We start from the raw sequence: 12,105 nt of genomic DNA, 5'->3' as shown, positions 1-12,105 counted from the left end.
GTCCTGATGCTTCAAACTAAAACCATCCCATTATGTACTTGAAAAAATTTAGCATCATCACAGGTTAACAAAGATTTTGCTATAAACACAAAAGCACATACAGCTTATATGATAAACTAATGGAGATACACCACTGAGAGAAGCAGGATTTTTGCTCCAAAGAATCACTTAAATAAAGAAAAGGAAAATGACAAGAAGCAGTTTGATTATTCATAGAATACCAGGTTGGAAGGAACCTCAACAAAGGTCCTCTCATACCAGAGAAACAAAAGCATTTTGATGCATCTACAGCTATTTTGTTTTTCTTGGAAGAACAGATGGCAGTTACATTGCTCCAGCTATAACATGGTGCCAAATCTTTTTAACTGTACAAACAAGGACATCCATTTTTGTTTGCATTTATGCAAGAATAAATAGTAAGATCTCAGAGCAGTAATTGTTCCTCATTTCAAGGATCTCATGTGGATTCTCTCCACAAGAAGAGAAGCAGCAAAAGCATTAACTTACAGATTCAATAACCTTCAGTTGACCTATATTAAAAAAGAATGCATCAAATAGCTCACAAGACATAATAAGACATACCTACCTTTTAAGTCATTTATAATTGTAGTAACAATTGTGTTATTGCAGTAACAGTTAGTAAAAACTTTTCTTATTCTTCTTTTTAAATGGGCAAGAGAGAAGTAGCAACAAAATCATTTTTGTTGCGTCAGTTGCTCCAGTGCCACTTCCTCTCCTGTGCAGTCTACCAAAGAACCAGCAGCTGGCATGGCACAACCAGAAATACCAAGTGCAAGGGCTGCAGTAGTTATAGTTTAACAGCATGTGAAGAAAGTAAGCCTTAAGTCAGGAAGGACAGAGTGAATACTACAAAGTATTATGATTAAAGTATACACACTACTGACCTTGAATGAGTTCTTGCTATGTACTGTACACCTTCAAATCTTAAGCTTGATTAATTTTTTATCATTTTTTCATTCCCCTTTGTAGGAGTTGCAACTGTTCAGTTAAAAAAAAAAAAAAAAATCAAGGGGGTCTTATTCTCCAAGACTCACTATCCTTTTTTTGGTATTTTGGCTGTTCTACAGAGCACTTTCTTCAATCCTTTTCATTCTAGTACAAGCTCCCTCTTCTTCTAGGTGATGTTGAAATACGCAACATAAAACCATCAGACTATAGGACACTAGGGTTAAATAATGAACAGTGATATAGTTTATCTTCTTCCTAGCACAAGATGATTAGGAACATGTCAGGTTTATATTTGCTTATTATCTGGACTCATGCCTGAGTATTAGCCCAAGTTTATATTTGGTCTTCACCCGCAAACTGCTCAGAAAGCTAAAACCCCAACACTAAGAAACTAAAAAAAGAAAGGAAGATTGGCCAATATTCACTACTACAACTGGTAAAGACTATGTGGGAGACAGAGCTTTCTCACAACTTTTGCTTCCACAAGAAGGTAACAAGACACTTCACAGCTCCCAGTTCATGTGTCTGGTGCATTTCTTCCACATACCTTCTCAACTGACACATGCCACCAAGAGCATTTAGAGCAAAATCCTACCAGACCATGCATGTTTCAGCATCTTCTCAGGACTACAAAAATTATAGGGAATGAGTAACATGTAGGCAGCCAAGTTACTCAGTAATGGTGACTAGACAGGTAGAAATGGCACAGGCATAGAAGCAAGAAGCACTCATCTAATTAATTTGCTCCTTGCTATTTAAAATGGAAGAGAACACTCCGGGAAGGAAGGGAATTGTATGAAGTTGCCAAATTAAGAGTGTAAAACACAGACTTCTATTTGCCACATTTCCTAGCAAAGATACTTCTGCAGATCCCTTGGCTTTCTCTCAATACACAAAACCCACCGATCAAGTGCCATGCTCCTTGGAGTGAGACCATCAACTCTGGAAGAAGAGACTTAGCTCTGAGTTCAACAGCTCAGCAGTGAGCTTCCTACTAACAACTAATTATTAAAGTAGCATGATATTGTTGCAGCCCATTAGATTAGATGTTAGTACCTCTTCGGTAATTAACAGATTTGTCACTAATCCCTCGCCACCTGCCAAACCAATTTTGCTGGGGAACTGCACTGGGACACCCTTCTTCTGCTAAGATATCCTTCTACCCCACCAAGGACCAAGGAGACACACCACCAGCCAGCTCTGTAAGCAGAAGAGCTGCCAACCAGCAAGGAGGAGGAGAAACACAACTCCACTGCGGGAGCAAGGATGACATGACTGTGGAGAAATAGTCTGGCAGCAGAGGCAAAGCAGGCGTAGTGCCAATTGACAGATAGTTTCGGGACTTAAATCACTTGGATATCATCTAGTAATGTGTACGTGGGGAAATGTGGCATTCCATCTTATCAGCACTGTTTCCATCATTATTAGAAAGGTTATCTGCACCTCAAAGCAAGAGGTGAGACTCAACAAATTCACACATTCCCCTGATAATGCTTCAATTTGCCTTGTCAGGCACTCAGATCTGTGCCTTTCTGAACTACAACCTTCTTTATAACAGCTATGCTATTTGCCCAGGGACAGAAATAAGGGCACTTTTTTGGAGGGGAGGGAAGTGACTCACTTCAAGCTCGGAAGGAAAAAAGGATTTCACTACGAGTTCTTCCCATAACCGCTTCCCACAAATACAGTAATTTTCTCTAAGTGGATGGAGAATAGTTCAGCTATCTAACTCTGTTCTCAGAGTTTAAACATGAAAAGGACATTTAAAATATTCCTCTTTCCCTTCCAAATTTCCCTCCCTCTCCCACTGCACAGTAACACATCAAGCACTTATCTAGCATAATCCCAGCAATCTGCCATGCTTAATTTACTCATGAGTAAGAGTACCCACACAAGCTTACTGAAGGTGGGACTGGAATATATTTAGGGCAGACCATGCATCATCTTATTATTTGTTTGGGTTCTGTTAAACCAGGATCACAGTTCTGTCGTATGTAACCCCATTAGTGTTCTTCAAAGGGGTTTTCTACCTCCAGCTGTTTAGGGGAAAGAGACCTACTAATCATATAGCAAGACTTGTGCTCCTCTGCTGCAATGGGTATTTTGTCTTCTCAGAAAACCCTTTCTGATTAGTGTTTCTGTTGAGTATATTCACTTATTTCAGTCCTAATGCAAGTCTCCCTTTAGATATCAAAGGTAAGTACTCTCTCCTAGACATCAAACAACAGGGACCCATTGTCCCATTGATTATCCCATCCTCCTACAGGCGGTATGCCCACTCTGACAGCAGAAAGCATATTTCTCCACACAACACGTACAAAAGTCTGCATACGCAAATGCCACTCCATTCCTTCAGGACCACACAGTACTTTGGAAGCACTCCCACCTGGCATGATAGTGGAGTCTGATTAACTGACTCCAGTAACTGACTCCAATCCTGAAAAAATATAGCAGAAAGCTTGAATGCTAAAGCCTGACAGATTATAGACAATTAACAGCTGCAGATGCTCAGCAGTTGTGCAAGTCAGATCACTCTTCTGCTCAAACACAGCTTGAAATGCCTCATTTTGATTAGTCAGGTTTATAGATCAGTTTTGAATTAGCTAACTATAAGCCTTTCATCTGTCAATAGGACCTGTAAGGTCATAGCACAGGTTTCTTTGTACTAAATTTCTCTCTACATCATTATCAAGACAAAGTAGAAAAAATGCTAATTCTTCCTGCAATATAGGAAAGTACAGGGAACAATGAAAAAGAAAAGTGACCTTTCTTACACAAGCGTATGTATCTGAACTGTACAGTTTTATTAGGATAAGGTAATACCAGAAGCCGACTTCAGTCCATAGCCTTGATCAAAGTAAACTAGATTTGTGTAAAAGGTTTGGAAGAGCTTGTAATGAAAGAACAATGTTCAGTAGCAACCTGTGGCATCTCTGCAGCAAGATCGCAGTGCTCCAAGTGAAGAGATGCCCCTACTTGATGAAATAACTGTCTTGCAGTTGTAATACACTGAACTCTTCAGAGTTCTACCTTGGTCTAGGAGAAACAAACAATTATGTGACATGTTGTAATAGAATTACTGCTAAGCAACATCAAGGTAATGAATTACCCTTTTTAGTGGGGTTTCACAAGATCAGAGACTAATAATTTAAACCTCTGCTGCTTGGTTGCAGGGAGTAGCTCTCAAGGTTAACTACATTCTGGTCTGAATGCCAACCTCAGCACTTAGATGCACGCAAGCAACTTCTGCTGAAGTTAAGGGGAACTAAGTAGACTGAGGTGAAATATTTAAGGATGTGGCATGTAAGCCAAAACTTTTTACTTTATAGAAGAGTTTTAACATGTCTTGCAAGTACACCAATAAAGAGATTGTCCCTCACTCATGTCAGAATGTTAAGAAGTCTTAATAGAATAATGTAATAGAGCTAATAAAACATGAGATGAAGGACCATCTCAAAGAGACTTGGAATAAGATTTACATGCAGACACTGAAAAGAAATCACAGGTCAAATCTAGTTTCTCCTTCTATAGGTTCAATATGGTATAAGCCCCCCCACACACAAATTCATGAGTTCGTGAGACTTCTAACCTCAAAATGAGTTTTTTCCCCACCTCAACAGACTACTATTTATTTAATAGGAAAATATGCAAATAGTTATAAAAATTACTGTTTCCAGAATGATGATTAATGTCTATCACTACAGTAGCTGAAGTTAAAAATAGAACAGGGAAACAAAGCTTCCTACCAAACCACTTTTTCTTTCTGGTCTTACAAGCCATGTTTCACCAGACAAGACAATTGTAATGTATTCACAACACTATCTACTCCCACTGCTCTTCATTTTTTGTTACTTAGCAGTTATTACCTTAAAAATTAAAATGAGTGACACATGCTTTTACACTTACTAGAACTTGTTTTAGGATCTGAAATGTTGCCCTGAAGTGCTGTATAAATAAAGATAAAGACATCTAAGTGACTGACTTTGCAAAAGTAAAGCTCTCCTGGAGAGCAGGAAGCTTCTTTGTCCAGAAAAAAAACTGAACATGAAAGTGGAAACTGACATTTTCAGGAAGACTTCCCTCCTCCAAGGGTTCCTGGGTTTTATTTTGCATATCTTTAAATGAAAAACTCAAGGCTAATACAAGATTAAGATGGAGTTAAAGTAATCCCAATTTGGGAATATTTAGAATTAAGTCTTGCTTCTCTTTAAGGATTAATTATTAAATTGCACAGCATGGGTTCATGGTTCTTTAAATAGGAAGACTGCCAACTAAACTAGACCTGACCTTATTTCTATCTGTTAAAGCAGAATAACACCAAAAGATGCAGTTCGGCTGGCAGTTCCACACTGGCTATCCTGAACAATGAAAAAGTACATTTACACTCAGTAACAATGGAGTTCAGATCACTGAAGCAGAGCCTAAATTCACGTTCTTGTCCAAACAGAGACAAAATCCATCCATGCAGACTACTTTTCCATCACCTAGTGTCTTTGGTTGGTTGGTTTTGACCATACAAGTACTACACCTAGGAATCCTAAATCTTCCTACTTCCTTCTACTATTCTCTTTCCTCTTGTTTATTTGGATATGCTTCAAACTCCTGAAAAATCTTTTGCTTCTAGTCACGTCTTATGTACAAATCACCTTTCATGATGAGTCTTGCAGCACACTTCCCATCATCTCTCTCTCTCCCTCTAGCCAACACTTAGACAAAGACCTCCGAAGTAGCAGCAGTTCCAGACATGCACACTGCTGCCATTGGACACTCCCAGCCTTTTCCTTCCAAGTACTGCCAGAAGCAAGAATGTGGAATAACAGTCAAACTTCAAAATGCAGGTTGTTTTTCTACAGCAAGTTGGGACTTAACTGGAACTTAGTAATGAGTGTTAAGACAGGGAATTAAAAAAATATCTGTAAAACAGGAGATGAAGTGTAACATAAAATATTAATAGCCAGTGCTAAGAAGTGGGTCCTTTAGTAAATGTCTGGTCTACATATTGTTTTTCCTCTGCTCTAGTTATCAGCAGCCACTGCCTAGAAGCACTAGTTAGTCAGCATAGGGTTTCTTTTTTTACACTCACTGAAACTATACTGAAACCGATATAGTGCTTGAATTAGAGCACCAGTGCAGTACTACTCTATATATGCAAAATGCATATTGCGGTATTGCTGCACAACACAGCTTGAAATAATTGGCAAGATAAATAGTTGATCCACCTCCACTCTTTCTGTCACAGCATCAATTTTGACAAAGAAAGGAGAAAAAAAAAACGACCCTCTCTGCCTGAAGGCCTCAGACTGTTACTGCTCTCCTAACCATGTTTTACAGCAGTATCTGAAAAGTCCTTTGTGCATACACGTGTCAAGAGGAGACTGTACATGTAAATGAAGTTTTTTTTGCAGTGTCTATTACATCAAGCAACAACAACCATAATCTCTTTACAGGGACCACTCTGAAGTTTTTGTAGCATGATCTCAAATCTATGTGCATGTATTGAGTTTTCTAAATGTTCTGTGAGAGACTGAAAACCATCTCCATGCTGTAAAAGTCTCTGCAGGCATATAAATCCATTAGGAATTATCAGGAATTACCAGAGTCATCCCTAAGGAAGAAATTCTTTACTGTAAGGGTGGTGAGGCACTGGACGGTTGCCCAGGGAGGTTGTGAATGCTCCATCCCTAGTGGCGTTCAAGGCCAGGTTGGACAAAGCCTTGGGTGACATGGTTTAGTGGGAGGTGTCCCTGCCCATGGCAGGGGGGTTGGAACTAGATGATCTTAAGGTCCTTTCCAACCCTAACTATTCTATGATTCTAAGTGCTTGCACACTACAATATACAGCATCACCGCTTACATAAATTAAGAGTCAGTCACAGTATAAAGAACAGAACCTAAAGCGCCTCTTCCCACTCTAACACATTCAAGGAAATAGGCTAGAATGATAAAAAAATATCATGTTTGTATGAGTTACAATACAGTAGTTGCATTTAACTATGGAAAAAGTGTTTACCTTTTAAAAATGTAAGGATACAAAGTTAGTCTTAATTAGGAAGTTCCTTCTTTGACAAAGTAGGATTGGAAGAGTGAGGTGGGAATGGGGGGAATTAAACACATGCATTTCCTGGAAGACAGAACAGACCTAATGATTCAATGTACTTACTGTTGCATTAGGATGGAAGTGATCCTGATAATACGTGATTAATGATGTACAGTTTGTCAGTCAACATTATAACTTAATGTAAATAAAATAAGAATCCAGAAAGCTTTAACCATTGCCAGGGAGAATTCTCAAACACAAAGAGAATGAAAATAGGAGCTCCCTCCCTAGCCTTCTTGGAGTTTTAGCTGTGGCCTTTCCAGAAAGGTAAGGCTGTAAGGAAGCAAAGATCTGCTTTCCCTACCTCGGGGCATCCACAGATATGAAGATCAATTTGGCAACAAAATTCAGCAGCACACAGTTACTCCCAAACTTAACCAAAGATGTGCTTCTTTCACACCAGCTATTTAGCTCAGCTCTTTACATCTGTTTTAGAATATTGATCTGGTATGCAGGGAAAAAAATTGTTTACACTGAGGGTGGTGAAACATTGGCACAGGTTGCCCAGAGAAGTGGTGGATGCCCCATCCCTGGAGACATTCAAGGCCAAGCTGGATGTGGTTCTGGGCAACCTGATCTAGTTGAAGAAGTTCCTGCTAATTGCAAGGTAGTTGGACTACATGACCCTTGAAGGCCCCTTCCAATCCAAACTATTCTATGATTCTATGATGTGTTCACTCCCCACGAAGCTAAGATTTGCTAGAACTATAGAGAGAGCTACAAATTAGGTGTCCCTGAATTAGTCTGGTTAAATCAGCCTGTGGCTGCAGCACGACAGGAATCCTTACAACAGACATGCCAGCTATTCTCATCTCTTCTCCTAAACCCGAAGTCTGCAGAAGCTGAAAATACAAGTATTGCCAAGGTCTGATTTCTGGATGACTAATTCCTTCTCTGCACTGTACATCACCTCTAAGTATCTTCCTGCCAAAGATATTCAGATATGTGTAACTACAGCAATAACAATACCTTGGAAGAGATAAGAACTTGGTCATTACTGGAAATGAGATGGCATGAAGCAAAATAAATAATTTCAGTTATGCTGGTATGCTGGGATAGGCAGAGAACATCATCTAGGTTTGCTTCCGCAGAAAGTCATGTCTCTGCATTCTCCCCTCACTATTGCCCTGTTTAAAATTCATCCCTTACCTCAGGAAAAATAGTTTTCAGATGCTTGCAGTGTTAAATGAAATGTGGACTCTTCAACCCCCTTTCTTTTTAACAAAGACATAAGAAATTCAACATAGGAGTTTACGGAGAACAGGTGAGATTGAAAAAAAACTTCAAACAAGTCTTGGAGAAGTACTGTGAATACAGCATATTGGTCTTAAAAAGCACAGAGAGTTCTGGTTATATGCTCTAGTCCAGTCATCTGTGTTAAGCAAGTAATCTGATGATACATATGCTTGTAAGATATAGCATGATAAATAAATCCTTACAGTTTAAAATAATATATAGCATAATTACACTGATCAAAACTTCAGTACTTTCAGTTATTTCCTCAAAACACTGCAAAGAGCATAACTTGCCTAGACATTCTAGCATAAGATGAGTAGACAGGAGAGTTAGCAATGGTTCATAAATATTGGAGGAATAGACAGTGACATATATACATGTGATAGCAGTATAAAAAATGCACATTCCATTTAGTACTATCGTTACAGACACACACTGTGACTCTCAGATTACCTCTGAGGCTGCCTTAAGTCCCCTGATTTCCAGATTCCCAGTTCCATTCCACACGCTGTTAGTGCCACTATAGTACAGCTTCAAAAGCAAATGTGTAGCAATGTCAGGAATTGCCTTCATAGAATAAATTCTTAAATTCTTAAAAGAAGGCCAGAAGAATGCTTAGCTACATAATAAAGGAGTACCTGTATAGGATACTGTTTTCTCTCCTCCCTCAGAAATCCCCATAAGAAGACAAAAATGCATTGTGAAAGAATCATTGTATCAACCAATACTTTCTAATCTAAACAAAATCAGTTTTGCTCTGGAAGTCCCCTAGTAACTGTTATGAGTCCTCACCATTGTTTACAGAGCTATCCATCAATTCTGCTGAGAGTCTGAGCTTGTATGAACTTTCCTGCAAAGTTTGATAGAAGCAGTAAGCCAAGATCCTAATCCTCCAGTAATACAAACTAACAGTTTTACAAATAATAGGGTTACTTACATCTGCAAGTACTTTTAAAATTGGGGCTTAAGCCAGCAACTATTAATTGACACAATACTTGCAAGGCTGCACATTCCAAATGACTTATGAAACTGCTGGATAATCTGATGAAAGCATAAGTTACCCATTGTCTAACATCTCCTGCCAACCAGACTGGAAGATGCACCAACTCCAAGTCAATGTCGTCAAGTTAAAACACATACCCTTCTATTACTGCAACATTATGGTATTGTAAAGCAGAGCAATAAATGTACTAACAAAGAGCAAACAGTGTAGCCGCTGGGGTTTGAGTGTCAAAAGTACTTTTCCTGCAGGTAGAATGACATATATGTACGTGCCTTTTGGTCATCCACGTTTGTGTTTCAGTGTTGTAAAGAGTAAGTTAACAGTTCCTAAAGCATTTCCACTTCTACTTAGTATTATCAAAGTGGCTGCCCTGGTCAGTTTTATAGAAAGGAGACTGCTCCATGTCCACCTAAGTAAGAAACGGAAGAAGGAGACTTTTCACATACACCTCCTGTTTTTTGTGTTTTTTTGTTTTTTTTTTGGGGGGGGGGGGGTGGTCTGTAAGCTGAGATTTCTAACAATAAATTTAGATTGGAAGTCTGGTCTCAGAAGTATAAGGGGTTCATCTTTCTGTGGGAGCTTACAGATTCATAGTCAACTGCCCACACTGGCCTCAAACACAGGAATTCTCACTTAGACAGCTCTGCCCGAGATGCCTGCAGGAATTTATCTTGCTACATTCATTCTTACTGGTTTGAAAACCGTAACCTTTTCCAGAACTGGCATCTCTGCATTTATAACTTTTTAAAAAAAGCTCTTTATTTTCTGGATGTTGTAGCATGAAGTTTGTCATGCTTTGTGGAAAAGTTCATGGAGAGCTAGGAGACTTAAAACCAAAACAATTACAAACAGGAAACAGAATCTAACCCACCACTAAGCTGACCCAGAACTGACTTCTCAACAATGGAATATTGGCAAGGGGTATCTATTAATCAGTTCTACTGCAACAGCAAGATGGCTCCAAAACACAGTAAATGGACGGGAAAAAAACTTGTTAAGCCTAAAAGAAAAATAGCAAGTTAATTCTACTTTTGGCTGTAGCATGAAAGATGTACATAAATGAAATAAACTGCAGACTCCAGCTCTATGTTTCCTGCATAAATACAACTAAAAATAAACAGGAGTGGTGTATAATCATTTAGATCTGAATTTGTTGCATAACCCCTAAGACTAAAAGCAGAGTGAAAAGTGGAAATCTGCTTTTCACAGTAGGAAATATACCAGTTTAGTGCAACTAAGTTCATACAGGAAATTGAAGTCCTGGCTGTGCACTGGCCAGGGAGAGTGCATACACCAGCACGAGAGGCTCTTTGACATCCACTCAGCAGCAACATTACTTCTCTGTAATAATGAAGATAGACAAGATACTAGGCTGGTTCAGTCCCACTACTGTTCTTTGCTACCATTCGTCAAGACCCAAGAAAAGAGGTCTTACCAGACAGAATGGTGGGAGGGGAAACATTTATCCACCTTCTTAATTCATTCTGGATAGCAGTATCATAGAATCATTGAATGGTTTGGGTTGGAAGGGATCTTAAAGATCTAGTTCAGTTTCTACCAATTTGCACTGGTTACTTATGGGCTACAAGCTGACAAGACCCATAAGCATATGTGGTGTCCTTGCTCTCTGCTGACACAAGAAGCAGAGTACATAGTTTGCACAGAGGCTACACCTGCAGATGAACAGGAACTTCAAACCTACATAGAAGTGACAATGTGCCCAAGTAAATATGAGCAGCCTCCCAGAACTGAAGGGGCTTGAACAAGATGGTAACACTAAAGAAAATGCTGTAAAAAATGCATTTGTACTCTGCACTTTACCACTAAAAAGTCTTGCCTCACCCTTCAACATATACTTACCACTGGAAACATGCTAGGAAATTACTCATGACGCTCACAACTCAACACCAAAGCAGCAACCAGGCATAAATGTGCAAACAGCACAGCCCTTTCATCTTGTCGCCTTTGAAGGAAAGCACCTACGCTTCTTTTCCCCCTGAAGAGCCTTTCCTTCTCACACGGCCGGGCTCACACTGCCAAGCTGACTGCGTCCCACCTGCGGCACCGAGATGAAGGTGTCAACACATGGGACGGAGAAACACGAGGTGTCTTCTCGCCGTTTTCCTCACAGCAGCGGGTACGAAGCCGCAGCAAGGATTACCTGTGCTCCCAGAGACACACGGCAGCCGAGGGACGCAGACCGAGGCGGGGGAAAGAGTGCTGCCGAGGGGAGCCGGCCGGCCCCTCGCCCGTCCCTGTCCCCATGCGGCCGGGGACAATTCACGGCGCTTCCCCAGGCTCCCGGGACCTCACCCCAGGAGCTTCCCGGCGGCACCGCGCTGAGGCGGCGGGAGGGGGAAACGAAGAAGGGGCGCGGACGTGAGAGAGGCCCTTCCCGGCCCCACACGATCGGTGCGAGGGGCGGTGTGAGGAAGAGTGATGCGGGGGGAGCGGGAACACCATGAGGAGACGCTTACCTCAGCCGCGGCTCGGCTCGGCTCAGCTCCGCGGGCGGCAGCCACCACGCCGACCGCTCATCCCCGCTCCTCAGCCCGGCCCCGCAGCGGTCACCGCGCCCAGTGCCCGCCCCTTCCTTCACCTGCCGGGACGGGTCTGGCCCTCCTCCCTCACCCAGCCTGCCCGCCGCCGGCGCTGGGAGCCGGCGGCCGTCGAGGCAGCGCTGTTCCGCTCGGGGTACCGTGGGGCGGAGGCCGCCGGAGAGAGCGGAGTGGGCTGGGCCGTACGAGGCCGTGCCGGAGCAGCGGCTGCTGGAGCCCAAAGGGCGGCCGGGTTAAGGTTT

The 12,105-nt window shown here is 41.3% G+C and overlaps 1 protein-coding gene across 1 annotated transcript in view; it reads right to left on the bottom strand.

The window, feature by feature from the left end:
• The window catches only part of SH3BP2 (SH3 domain binding protein 2), a 39,474-nt gene extending 27,599 nt beyond the window's left edge, over positions 1 to 11,875 (bottom strand). Inside the window, exon 1 of the mRNA XM_062638714.1 lies at positions 11,783 to 11,875. The gene's annotated coding sequence lies outside the window, so the exon portion shown is untranslated. The remainder of the gene's footprint in view (positions 1 to 11,782) is intronic.
• Positions 11,876 to 12,105: the final 230 nt, after the last annotated feature.

This window comes from Pezoporus occidentalis, unplaced genomic scaffold (assembly GCF_034315485.1).
Source record: "Pezoporus occidentalis ecotype Australia unplaced genomic scaffold, CSIRO_AGI_Poc_V1 ctg58, whole genome shotgun sequence".
NCBI lineage: Eukaryota > Metazoa > Chordata > Aves > Psittaciformes > Psittacidae > Pezoporus > Pezoporus occidentalis.
Note: the sequence above shows the minus strand (reverse complement) of the source record. Positions and strands in the feature narration are given on the sequence as shown.